Source organism: Homalodisca vitripennis, unplaced genomic scaffold (genome assembly GCF_021130785.1).
Source record: "Homalodisca vitripennis isolate AUS2020 unplaced genomic scaffold, UT_GWSS_2.1 ScUCBcl_9889;HRSCAF=18531, whole genome shotgun sequence".
NCBI classification, from domain to species: Eukaryota; Metazoa; Arthropoda; class Insecta; order Hemiptera; family Cicadellidae; genus Homalodisca; species Homalodisca vitripennis.
The window spans coordinates 4,881-18,296 of record NW_025785998.1 but is presented as its reverse complement, the minus strand read 5'-3'; the positions used below and the strand labels follow the sequence as shown (position 1 = coordinate 18,296).

The 13,416-nt window shown below is 31.9% G+C and overlaps 1 pseudogene; it reads left to right on the top strand.

The window, feature by feature from the left end:
* Positions 1 to 1,937: 1,937 nt before the first annotated feature.
* On the top strand, positions 1,938 to 10,975 carry LOC124374743 (annotated as a pseudogene).
* Positions 10,976 to 13,416: the final 2,441 nt, after the last annotated feature.

Below are 13,416 nucleotides of genomic sequence, written 5' to 3'. Positions count from 1 at the left end.
CTAGACAAAAAAATGTACTAGTACAGATTTAGAATCATAACGTAGCAGATTACCCCTAAAATGGCATATGTTACAGAGTACTCCTAAAATTGTTCAGTTACACTTTCCAGCTACTGTTACTGCTAAAACCCACGTAACCGTGCAATTTACTCGTACTTGTTTAGAATCATACGTTACAGAGTACCCCTACAATTGTACAGTTACACTTTCCAGCTACAACTGTTACTGCTAAACCCACGGTAACTGTGCAATGTACTCGTACTTGTTTAGAATCATATGTTACAGAGTACCCCTACAATTGTACAGTTACACTTTCCAGCTACAGTTACTGCTAAACCCACGGTAACCGTGCAATGTACTTACTTGTTTAGAATCATATATTACAGAGTACCCCTACAATTGTACAGTTTACACTTTCCAGCTACTGTTACTGCTAAACCCACGGTAACCGTGCAATGTACTTACTTGTTTAGGAATCATATGTTACAGAGTACCCCTGCAATTGTACAACTACACTTCCACTACTGTTACTGCTAAATGAGTCCGGTTACTTTGTACCAGGATCGGCAGTAAACGTGTAAAATATCATATCGTAAAAGTACCTTTAGCATTAACCTGTACCGGTTTTATTTTCGTTTTGCGGTAACTGGTACTCTCGGGGACAGACGGTACCCGGCACAAAGTATCTGTTAAATTAGTCCCTACGTGATCAGTTGTCACAGTAGTGACGAGTTCCCGATCTCTGAGCAGTTCTGTACTGTGTTGTGATGTCATTCATTGTCACCACAGGCAACACCGTCCTCGGCACATTCTGGCGAATTGCACGTTAATTCGAGCAGTTACCTGTAAATTAACAAACCCGGCTCAATTTAATATGTGTTACAATTTAAACGTTTTAAAATAGTGGTTTACAAAATTACACGCTCAACATAATGACTCTTAGCTCTATAACGTGACCAATGCCAAATTTTGCTAACTATCCGGTCAAGAATAAGAGATAAGATGGTAATTTAATAATAACTTTATTTTCATACTATTTTATATTCTCATATTCCATTGCAGTACCCTTTGGTCTTAATCGATCTGAAGCTTCCGAATTATGGATATTCAAGGTGGCAGTTTGGTTGAAAAGCACCAAAACCGGTATATTTTCGTTTCGTTGTTATCGGTATAAAACTGGAACTTATTTTTAGTGAACAGTTTTATATGTAGAAACTCAGAAATAAACGAACTAAATTGTAGTATAACTTACGTTATAGTAGCATATCAGGTAGTTTGTGGTCAACTTTCAAACACGGATATCAATGAGGAGTATATAGATTCTATACTTTTTGATCCGAGAGTAGACATCAAGATTTAGCTTTGGTATTGATTTATGATTTAAACATAATCATTTTGATAATTTTATCATTAAATTTCGTTTTAGTTAAATATACTTCATATAAACTGTATTTGTTACAGAATATTTTTATTATCCCTGTATGAACTTCCTGGTTATTGGTGGTAGAGTGGTTTTACTGTAAACTATACACTCTGGCCTGATCTTTTCCCTCGTGGGTTTATGAGTTCAGAAATATTATAAAATAACCATTCTGGAACCTAAAATTTATGACCTTTCCATGCTCCCGACAACCCATGGTTTCGGACACCCCCCCCCCCCCCGCCGAGAAGATTTCTGGTTGCGCCACTGACGTTCATACAATGGTTTTCAAATGAGTTATAGAAAATATGGCCTGAAAATGTCCCCTTTTGTAGTTAGAATGACATGTGAAACATAGATTTCGCATAATTTACATACATGTATTCGTTACCACAATTGTAATTTATCTAGTTTAAAAACCACTTGATTACTCTTTGGATTCCACGGTTCTGAAGGCAGGTTTTTGGATTACAGTCTGACCTTCTACATCTGTAATTCTCTTTTTCTTATGTTCCAGGTTAATTTCGGAGATGTGTTTATCCCTTCCAACCTGGAAGTACCCAAGGCTAGAGTGCTTCCAGAGTTCCGAAGGCTGGCTCATGGATTGCGGTCAGGCAACATCACGGTGCTTGACGCCAAGACCTTCTATATCCCCAACCTCCACTATGACGGTGCTGGCCCCGACGCCTACTTCTGGGTCGGAAATGGCACGGAAACCTACCCCACTAGGCATTAAAGTGGCTAACGAGAATGGGAAGGTGAGATTTTGCAGTTTTTCTCTTAGTACAAGAAGCACAGAATCCTCTCACTTGCACCTAAATGAATATTTTGTACTGCATCCAGAGTGACAGAATATCAGGATAGAAAAGGTTGGGGATAGGAGCCAGCTTCCTGTAGGAGATCCATGAGGAAGTTGTGTGGGCATTATCTGTTTTTGTCTCATTGAAAAGAAGGGGACGGCAGCTCTGTGCCAGCCTCTCCGGTCAACGCGGACAGGGGTAGGACGCCCGTATGTCCAGGCTAGCAACTACATCCAACTACAACTGACATCCTCCACAGTAGATTAACCTGTCGACACACTTTGAACCCCAGAATCTCTATATTTGCGGTTAGTGATGTGCCGCTCCTGGACATCATTAGGGTTGCCCAGATTTAAGTAAGACATCAATCGGTATTGCTATACACAGTGTGGGTTCAACTGGAAGGTATAAACAAACTAAAAGTGGGCCCTCCTGGGGCAATTATTTACATTTACTAAAGAATTAAAATTAACAGTTTTTCAGCAAATTAAAAATACGAACTTGCCAAAAATTGCAAGACTAGACTAGAAAAGAATTGCGTTATAATGAATAATAATCAAGGTCAACATGATATTAAACCTAGTTTAATTGCATCGAATTGCGATTTTTTACAAACAATATCAAACAAACTCACATTTACCTGTGTTTTTCAAAATCCAAATACAACATCAATTAAAAAATTACAATTGGATTCACCACTCGTGAATATGTAGCTTAAGACTATTCTACTGATGATAACCAAAATATAGACATAATCAAGAAAAATATTCAGCTTTTAATTTTTCTAAAAGGATAATATTTTTAACTCATTTCATTTCTATAAATTTCCACAGGAGAGTGGAGGAACGTTGTATTAAATGCAATGCAGAATTGCATATCTCAACAGAAATCTTCAAAACCATAATGAATGACAAGATAAAATTACCTAGATCACGATAAAAGACCCATCTTCGTGACCTAGCTTTTATAATTTTATAATTTGAAAGTGAATTTTAGATTCGTTTTTCGTTTTGAAAATTTTTGTGTGCATACAGTTTTACCTTTAAAACCAATTTAATTTTGATTACCTGTCAATTTAGTGGTTTTAAAGCTAACCATACACTAATTTCTTCCAATTGCTAGATGTGACCATACTACAAGAGGGGTTAAACGATCAAATTCGGTTATATGCCCCACATAACTCTAGACTTTTTCTATAAAACAGTCAGGTTTTTCTCCGTAAAACAGTCTACTACATTATTCTAAAACGTTAATAAACTTCTAAGAACAAAATATTGTAAGTTTAAAGATAACGGGACGCTCGCGAATAAGGTCGCTCGAAAGAGCCAGTTTCAAATCAGTATCCATTGACAGAGATTTAGAAGTGTCCATAGTTCAGAACCTGATCTGAACTAACAAAAGTTGAAGTTAACGAAAAAGCAGACTTTCCCTTGGTTACAGTATTTTTCAGCTTAGGTTACTCCAATATAAAAGCTGTCAAAATTTACAGAATCAATTCATACTGTGCTATTGGTAGCTATGTTGACTTTAAAACACTAAGTCCAAACAATCCAATGCTAAACAATCCTTGCAAAGAGATTGTTGTAAAGAGACTAAAATATGGTAAAATACTGGTTTGAATAACTCTAGGAACTACTAATTTATTTATTAATTAATCCAAGTAAAATTTATTAACTGACTGCATTATTTAATAGCAGTATTTAAAGCTCATCAAGACCTTTCTAAATAGAATTTCAGCAAGGTTAATATTAATTCCTATTCCAGTGCACTACTAGTTTCATCTTGTTTCTGGACTATTTGGGTTGGTTCAAACTCCAAAAAACCCCCCCTCGCTGCGCCACTGAGGTATGACCTCAGTAAAACCTTATTTTTGTAGCAAAATAAACTTGCTATAAAAAAGTTCATAAAAAATTAATCCATATTTTCCCTTCTTGAGTTATTATAGTTTCAAAATCTTACATTGCCACCATTTTGAAACCTGACATGGTATTTTTCTGAAACTTTACAAACAGATATCAATTAGAAAAATGTTCCAAAGTTTAAATATTACATCTTAAAATATAATTTTGTTCTAATAAAAACACGAAACAGACAGACAAAATCTAAACAAGATAGCCTGTACTTTAAATTACACTTCTTATATTGACCTGAAAAACCACACAGAGGAGGTTGGTAAAGTAATTTATTGACATTCTGTATAGTGAACACATTATTAAGGACCCAGAAGGGCTTTTTATTTCATGTTATTGTCTGTCCATCATATGCAGGCTGTGCGATAACTCTTGATAGAAATATCATAGAAACTTGAAACATGGTACATAGGTTCCTCTTGGTCCTCTCCTCTATTGATTTTTTGGGATCACAGGTGAAAGCGTAAGGGTACTAAGAGTAAAAATAGGTTCTTAACATTTTTATATTGGTTTTGTGGGTAGCATTTATGGCAATGAGAAACTTGCAGGATAAATAAATTTGTAACAGACTGAGTTGAACCTTATGTCATTTTATCATGTAACAGAGTGACACATTTAAACGAAGTTATTTTGTGATTAGTAAGACTCCCATTACATTCTGGTGGGTCTTTTATACTCTGTTCTATTAGTACATGTTTCTCTTATCTAATGGTATGAGAAATTAAACAAAGCTAGGAGGATTAAAATGGAAACATCAGGATGAGCGAAATATTAAAATAAATTTGTATATAAAGTTGGATATCTGCCCCTGAAATATCAAAGTAAATGTTGGGTTGAAATACGTTAATAATATTGTAATTGTATAAGTGATTTCTGATCCATCATGACCTCACAAAACTCTACAGAAAAATAACAGGTCTGCCGAAACACAATGAGCAGAAGTGAATAATTATGAAAAGTTTTACTCCTACTAAAGATATTTAATCTTTTTAATATTTTTTTTTAAACCATAAACAATTGTGTGAATATCTTTTCAGCTTTTCTTGTTTTATGTTTTATTTATGGCCAACTGTTGTACAAATAGTAATTTTGGTGTTTTTGTTAGTATTTATTTTTTAACCCTTAAACAATTTGAGAATGTCACTGACAATTAATTTTAAAATGTTTTAATTTGTCTTTAACTCGTTTCAGTGAGTTTATTATTTGGTGTAAACATAAACACCTAGTTTTATTATAACTTTTATTTTGTCTATGTTGGGGTTCAAAGATAACTTTTGTTTTTTTATCAATACTTTATTATGCAGCATAACAACATTTGCTGTTTCTGTTCAATAAATGGAGGCTGTAGCTTTAGTAAATAGGGATTCTATAGTAAATACAATTTTCACCTGTAGTTATAAATCTAAAAATTTAGCATACTTTACCAGTTTTTAAATATAAAATGGAAATATTTTTTAAAATCTGTGTTTTGGAGACTCAAATAATCACACATTCTTAATACTACTTAACAACTGCAAATACATTAAATTATTACAGCATGAAGGAATGGTGGTGACAAAGATTATTAACTTATATAACTTCATAAACTTCCATAACAATATCCTATATTTTAATGAAAGAGAAAATTGCTAATAAAAGTGTTTTAAAAACATTTGTGTTGACTATTAAAACTGTAGCTTTTGATGTAAAACATGTCTAGGAACTCAATAACTTATTGTAATTTGTTGTGTTTTTTATAAGTGAAAAGAAGTTTAACACTCTGAAAAAGAACCACTTTTGTTTCTATTAATAAATTCTTGGTATTAAATTGACCATCTTATTAATTGAGAAAGGTTTATTTTAAAGCAATGATAACTGAGGTGAGAAAAATGGTACATTGTGTGTTGCTAGCCAGGTTTCCAATCAATCAATAATTCTTTATTCATTAGTTGTACAATGAGGTACATCCAATAGTGTCATATATTTCTTATATACAGGGGTGTCCCATGAAGAAACGGAGAAACTGACAGGACTTGTTCTTACGGTGAAAAAAATGAAAACAGTTCATATACACATAGGTCTAGAAACGCTTAGTTAGCGAGCTATACAGGGTGAAAGATTTCGCCCAGATTTCAGAGCCACCGTTTAAAAGGGAGCCCTATTAAATTATTTTGGGCGTTACCCAGGACGTAAAAATTTAATGTATATTATGCAAATTGAACTGAAAAATTGAATAAATTGGTACCAGACCTCTAGCTGCAGTAATTTTTAAGATATCTGAAGAAATACGCAAAATTCGGTGTCCAAAAACAAAGTTTCATTTAGGTTTCAAGTAGATTAACTTTGTTAAATGTGTAACAAACCACGTTAAAATTCTTTAACAAAACTTGTAAAGAATTAATTTCTTAAGAATAATGATGTAAAAATAAACCAATAAAAATTATACGTAAACTTTAAATAACATACGAAGAATAGACAAAATCGGTTACACTTTTTTTTCTTACTGAACGTACATGTTATTTATAAACTTTTATTTTCACTTACTATTGCAAAAAAGAATTTAATGCTAACAAAATAACTAACCTTAGTTTAAGTAACTGTTCGAAATTCCCTCCTTCACAATGCACACAGCATTCTGCTCGACGTAAAATATTTGTGGTTGCTCTGCGAATTATGTCTGGATTGCTTTTCTTATACTGTCAAATTCTAGCGAATTCTTCATTGGTATCAACTTTACGTTTATACACCCATAGCTTTGATATGTCCCCATAAGAAGTAGTCAAGAGGCGATAAGTCAGGCGATCGTGGTGGCCAGTTTGATTGGTCCACCACACCCAATCCAGTTTCAAGAAATTAGCATTCAAATGATTTCTAGCTACGAAAGAAAAATGAGGAGTTGCACCATCGTGTTGGAAAATCATTTAAAATCTTTTTTGTAAAGGGATATCTTCCAAAAGAGCCGGTAAATCATTTTTCAGAAATTGTTTGTACATATTTCCTGTAAGGTTTTCCTTCAAAAACGAATGGTCCTAGAATTTTGTCATCAATAACGGCACACCAAACATTAATGTGAAATCTGTGTTGGAAAAAGGTTTCTCTACGGTACCATGTGGATTTTCTTCGCATCCATAAATGGACTATTTCTACAATTGAAGGACCCGTTTCTCGTGAAAGTTGCTTCATCAGTAAATAAAATTGAATTCACCCTATCAGCATTACCTAGAAGCCAATGAGAAAAGTTTTAACCGTAAAGGGTAAATCTGTCGGCAGCAAATGTTGTACCTTTTGCAGGTGAAAAGGATGAAGTCTCTCTTTAACGCAAGATGCGCCACACTTTGTTTCTCGATAAACCAGTGCGATACGCAATTCGCCTCGTACTAGTACCCGGGCTACGATGAATATGTTGAATCACTTGAAGTTCATCGTTAACGGCGATGATGTGCCTGCCGTTCAACCGAAAACGAAATTGTTGGAAATGATCCATTCGTTCTTAAAAACTGAAACACTGAAGAAAAAGTTTTCGCATTCGGAATCCGCCTTGCAGGAAATCTTTCCTGATATTCACGTCGAGCAGCTTCCGCATTTCCTTTAGCATTTCCGTAACAGAACATTATGTCGGCATATTCTTCATTAGAAAATTGAAACGGCATATTATCTTTTATACTGTATCAATATTTACACTTAACTTATCTGTATGACACTTCAATATAAAATATTCAAAAAAAAGTTCGTAATTGTGATTGTTTGAACAGCTGTTAGTACTGCCAACCTATGAAAATAATATTTTTGTTACAAAAGTTGTAGAATAACGTAAATTAATTCGCAATTATTGTTAAGTTTCAGATTTTATGACACTAAAGTTTTTTTACTAGTATGTAATTCATTAGAAAAAATAGAACAATGTTTCTATAAATAAAATCTATACATAATTATTTTCAATAATATTTTCAATAATTAACATGTTTTCTCCAAATATTAAGATGTACATTCAGTAAGAAAAAAAAGTCTAACCGATTTTGTCTATTCTTCGTATGTTATTTATTTAATTAAAAAATTGATTTTCTTAAAATTTACGTATAATTTTTTATTGGCTTATTTTACATCATTATCTTAAGAAATTAATTCTTTACAAGTTTTGTTAAAGAATTTTAACGTGTTTTTTTACACATTTAACAAAGTTAATCTACGTGAAACCTAAATGAAACTTGTTTTTGGACACCGAATTTTGCATATTTCTTCAGATATCTTAAAAATTAACTGCAGCTAGAGGTCTGGTACCAATTTTTATTCAATTTTTTCAGTTCAATTTGCATAATATACATTAAATTTTACGTCCTGGGTAATGCCCAAAAAATTTAATAGGGCTCCCTTTTAACGGTGGCACTGAAATCAGGGCGAACTCTTTCACCCTGTATAGCTCGTTAACTAAGCGTTTCTAGACCTATGTGTATATGAACTTTTTTCATTATTTTCCACCGTAAGAACAAGTCCTGACAGTTTCTCCGTTTCTTCATGAGACACACCCTGTATATGTACAAAATTACTAAACATATTCAAGTTCCTCTATTGAATACAAAACTAAATCAATCAAATAGTTTTCTTTTAAATTTGGTAGTATTATTTTCCATCTTTATGCTTTGAGGAATATTTTTCATAAATCTTTTCCTGATATACATAGTTTTTTTTGTGCGTATATTTCAAGTCTATGATGATCACTGATGATTTCATTCTTATGGCGTGTGTTTATATTTGAGCACATTATTTTATAAATTAATTTGTTTGACCATGATTGTTTTTAAAATATAGGATGGTTTCATATATACATATATATATAAAGTCCAAAAACTGGTTATTATTTTTAATTCTTTTAAAAGCAATTTCTAACAGATTCTGAGAATTTAAGCTTAAGTATACTTCTTCTAATGGCGTGTTTTTAAAAAGAACATTTTCAACATCTTTTGTTTAAAAGAACAGATTCCAAGAAAATCTCATCTGCTGTAGCTGTCTCAAAGCCAGTATGAAAGGAAAATATTTATATTCTTCATAAAACTTTGTGAAATACAGGTTTTTCCTTTAAACCTTTGAAATAAAACTATTCCTAGAATTCTATTCAGAAAATATGCAGGGGACTAATGACAAGAAGCATTGCTAAAATATACAAAAATTATGAATAAATGTATGAGAATACTTCAAAGAAATCGTTTCTATAAAACTTTAAGTGTCTTTATATATGTCATGGAGAATTACAAAATTATATTTCTTGAATTTTAACTTTCTTTAAAATTACAATATTTTAATTTTATCAGAGAAAGCTGCAAAAGCATTAAAGTAATATTTAATCTTTATCTCTTTGTTATGCAGGTCCATGTCTTGTGGAGGGAAGATTTTTTTTTATTTTAAAGACAAATAATACATAGAAATCACAGAGAAATAAATACGGTACATTACTTATGGATTTTTATTTAATCCATATTTATATTAATCATAATCCTTGGGTGATTTAGCAGATGACATTGTGGCATGACAGTAGACCATGTCTTGGGTTGAAGTGGCATCATATGAGGTCGAGCAGAGGTTATATGATAATTAACCAAAAGTTAATATTTCTTTACTACGATGAAACAAATGCAGTAATCTTCATTTTGATAATTATTTATGTAATTGTATCAGCATTAAAACTCAATGTGAAGAAGAAAACTGAAAAAAATAGTGCTTATTACTTGATTTTATTTAGATCTTGAACGCCAACAAAACTATGTAGTCCTCTTGAGATATGTAATGAAAATTGAAGATGCGATTTCACAGATTTTAGTCAGGTTGGAGCTTAAGATATTTTGTTATGAAAATAATGTTAATTTGTTATACAGGTAGGTATGATTCAGAGCATTTGTTTTGCAATTTTCTAAGTTGAACATTGACTAGATTATGCAATGCTCAATATTATGCAAACTAACAACCAGTACCTGTTTAAAAGAATCTCAGTACATGGTTTAGTGATCTCTTGTAAAAAAAGTGTTTAATTTACTTCTTTGTATCTTGTGGTAACACATTTAACTGTAATGTTTCTAGAGTGCTATCTTACAAAAAAGACTGGCAACTTCATTTTTCTACATATTCTAGTTCATTATGTGTCTTTCTTCAATGCAATAACATTGTTCTCACTGATGTTTAGGCTATAAAAGCCTTTAACATTAAGGAAACTCCACCATCTCCGTCATAATCCATAGTAAGATAGGCCTATTGACCACTCCTTTTCTACCCCAATATCTTGACATTGTGGTTGGTGTGCCGCATTGGTTTTACCCAGATTTAAGTGACACACATTGGGTTTTGCTATACCACAGTATAGGGTCATAATATACCTATGATATATGGGATGCCATTTAAAAATGTCGAAGTTGTTCCACCACCTATTCCTGTCCATTTTGAGAAAAGAAGAAAAAAATTGTAATCCAACTTTAAAAACTATAACATACCCACCTTCACGCTTTTTATTTTATTTTGAACATTAAGAGGCAGTTTATGTATAATGAATGAACTATTGGTTGAAAAAACTAGTTAATGCTTAAGGTATAATGAAAGTTTATCATTTGTGCAGCCTGGAACCATTGAGGGGCTACCAGGGAGAAGACATTGAGATACAGCTGCCAGGAAACCTGACAGTATACGACATTGACTGGCTAGCAGTCTGGTGTGTCCAGTATCGGCACAACTTCGGCCATGTCAACATCCCAAAGGACCTGGACGTTCCTCCTGCTCTCGGCCAGACCAAGATCACTGTGAGTTACAAACCTAAACCAACAAGAAAACCTCCAAAAAAGAAACCTCAAAGGCCTTTTTCTTGGTTTGAGTATTTGGGCTTTTAATATTTTTTTGTTATGAGAATAATCTTGATTTTTCAAGCTATAAAACATCAATTTTTGATTTGTCATTTGTTTAAATATACTTTTAAGTTCCTTAAAATGAAGTTCCATAAATTATATTACTGTTTATTATTAACATATCTTTTCAGCGTTTCTTGTTTTATGTTTTATTTATGGCCAACTGTTGTACAAATAGTAATTATGGTGTTTTTGTTAGTATTTATTTTTAACCCTTAAACAATTGAGAATGTCCCTGGACAATTAATTAAAACATGTTTTATTGTCTTTGACTCGTTTCAATGAGTTTATTATTTTGTGTAACCATATACATCTAGTTTTTGTTATAACTTTATTTTGTTATGGTTGGTTTGATGGCATAGTTGTTGTTTTATATTTTGTTTCAGTTAGTTTATTTTTGTACTTTTGTAACTTCATAGATGTGTTTACAAGTTAATAAATAGGTACTCGAACATTTCTTGTAATTATTTTCCTGGAGGTTGTATCTTCACAATATTTTATCTATATGAAAAACATAAAAACTTATTAAAAATCAATAATTTATTTAATTTTTATGCAAATAAATAGGTACAATTTATGTATTTAATTTGACATTGATTCACAAAAGATATAGTAAACTGAAATAAATTATTACAGATATATAAAAATATTAACTTTAGTGTGATCTGTTTAATTAATTTATTGATCAGCCATGCAGTAAACTACCTTGAAATCTTAGCTGAGAGTTGAAATTATATTAATGCACAGTTTATAATTTTGAGCACCGATTTGAATTTTTGTTATTATTATTTCTAATGAATGTTACACACAAATTCAGATGACTTTTCGTGATGACAAAGGATAATCAGTCAGTAATCATAATCACATACAAAAATATACTTTTATTTTTCCTTTGTAAATAACACAATATAAACCTTTTTAAAGGTAATTAATTAACAATATTTAATAAGATAGTGAAAATTAGTATTTCCTTCTTGAAAGTAATGCTGTTTTGTTTAACTGATGGAACAGCCGCCATGGTGGTACAATCCGGTAAGTTATTACAAGGTTATTAAATTTAAATCTATTTAGTAATTACACAAACTTATTACATTACATTTAGTACCTAACTAAAGATAAATCCCATGTTCACTTGAAAAGCTAGACAATAGAGTACATTAGCACAGATCTCTGAGTGAGCTTAGTGAAAACTAATTAAAGCATTTGTCTACTAATTCAGTGTGTGTGCCATAATTATATATATCCTACAATTGTATGGCAAAGAGTATGCTTGAAGGCAACGTTCAGTTCATAGTAAGGTTTTTGGTACATTTCAAACTGTAAACTGTAAATATTTGGTCTCACACCGAATTTTCTTTAAATAAAATAATTGTTATTTGTTTTAAAGAAAATCCAGTGTTTTAAGCCCTTGTAAAGACAGTGTTTTCAACTTAAAATACTGAAAAAAATAATCAGGTGATAAGATTGAAGAAGTATTTGATGCTTTAAAGCAAATAAAGCTTTTCAAACAGTGTAATTTAAAAATTTGCAAGACATTTGTAAAAGAGAAAAAGAAGAAAGGATAGCTTATAAAGTAAAAATATTATTACCCTTTATATCATTTACAAATTCTATTTTTCAGATTTAATTTGTTCTGTATCAATAATAACTGCAATAGTCTGGTGTAATAAATTAAATTTTAGTTAAATTGTGTTTTGAATTTGATGATATTTATACTTTTATTTAAATTTTAACTTTATTAATATTGATCTGATCTGGTATAAATTATTCAAATCCATGTTTTAAGTGCTCACCAATGTTTACATTTTCTTAACCTGTATTGTGCTTACAGACGAGCAGTACAGCATCAAGCCCAACGACGGAGGCAGTGCCGGCATACACTAACTGTCGGGAGATGCTGGATGAACGGCTTCAGGTCATGTGGGAGAAGCAAGGAGACTACATCGAGATCCAACTGGCTGGTAGGATAAGAGAGGACCAGTATCTGTCCTTTGGCATCAGTGGAGAGTATGGAAGGTGAGTCTTTCACTGTAACTGGAAGTAACAAAATAATAAGAATGCCATAATTTATTAAGTGTTAGAAGTAACTGACACATGATTATTCCTTATTGTGAAATGTTCTCTTCTTATATTTCCATAGTATTTAAAGTTTGCTTGTATTAACAGAAGGAAGGTTTTATCTTGAATGATGTCCATTATGCTACTTACAGGAACTCTTTCTTGATCCTGAGCTAAACATAATCTTTAATATCATTTAACTCGGAGCCAAGAAGCACACTAACTAGAGTTGGAGTAAATCTAATAAAAAGTTCTACATTGCAAAAAGTTTTAGTTATGAGTTTTTTATATGTTTCCAACTTTTTGGGGTGACCAAAAGCTTATACCACAATGAAAATATTGTCAATTCCTGGTCTTTTCTTTAACTA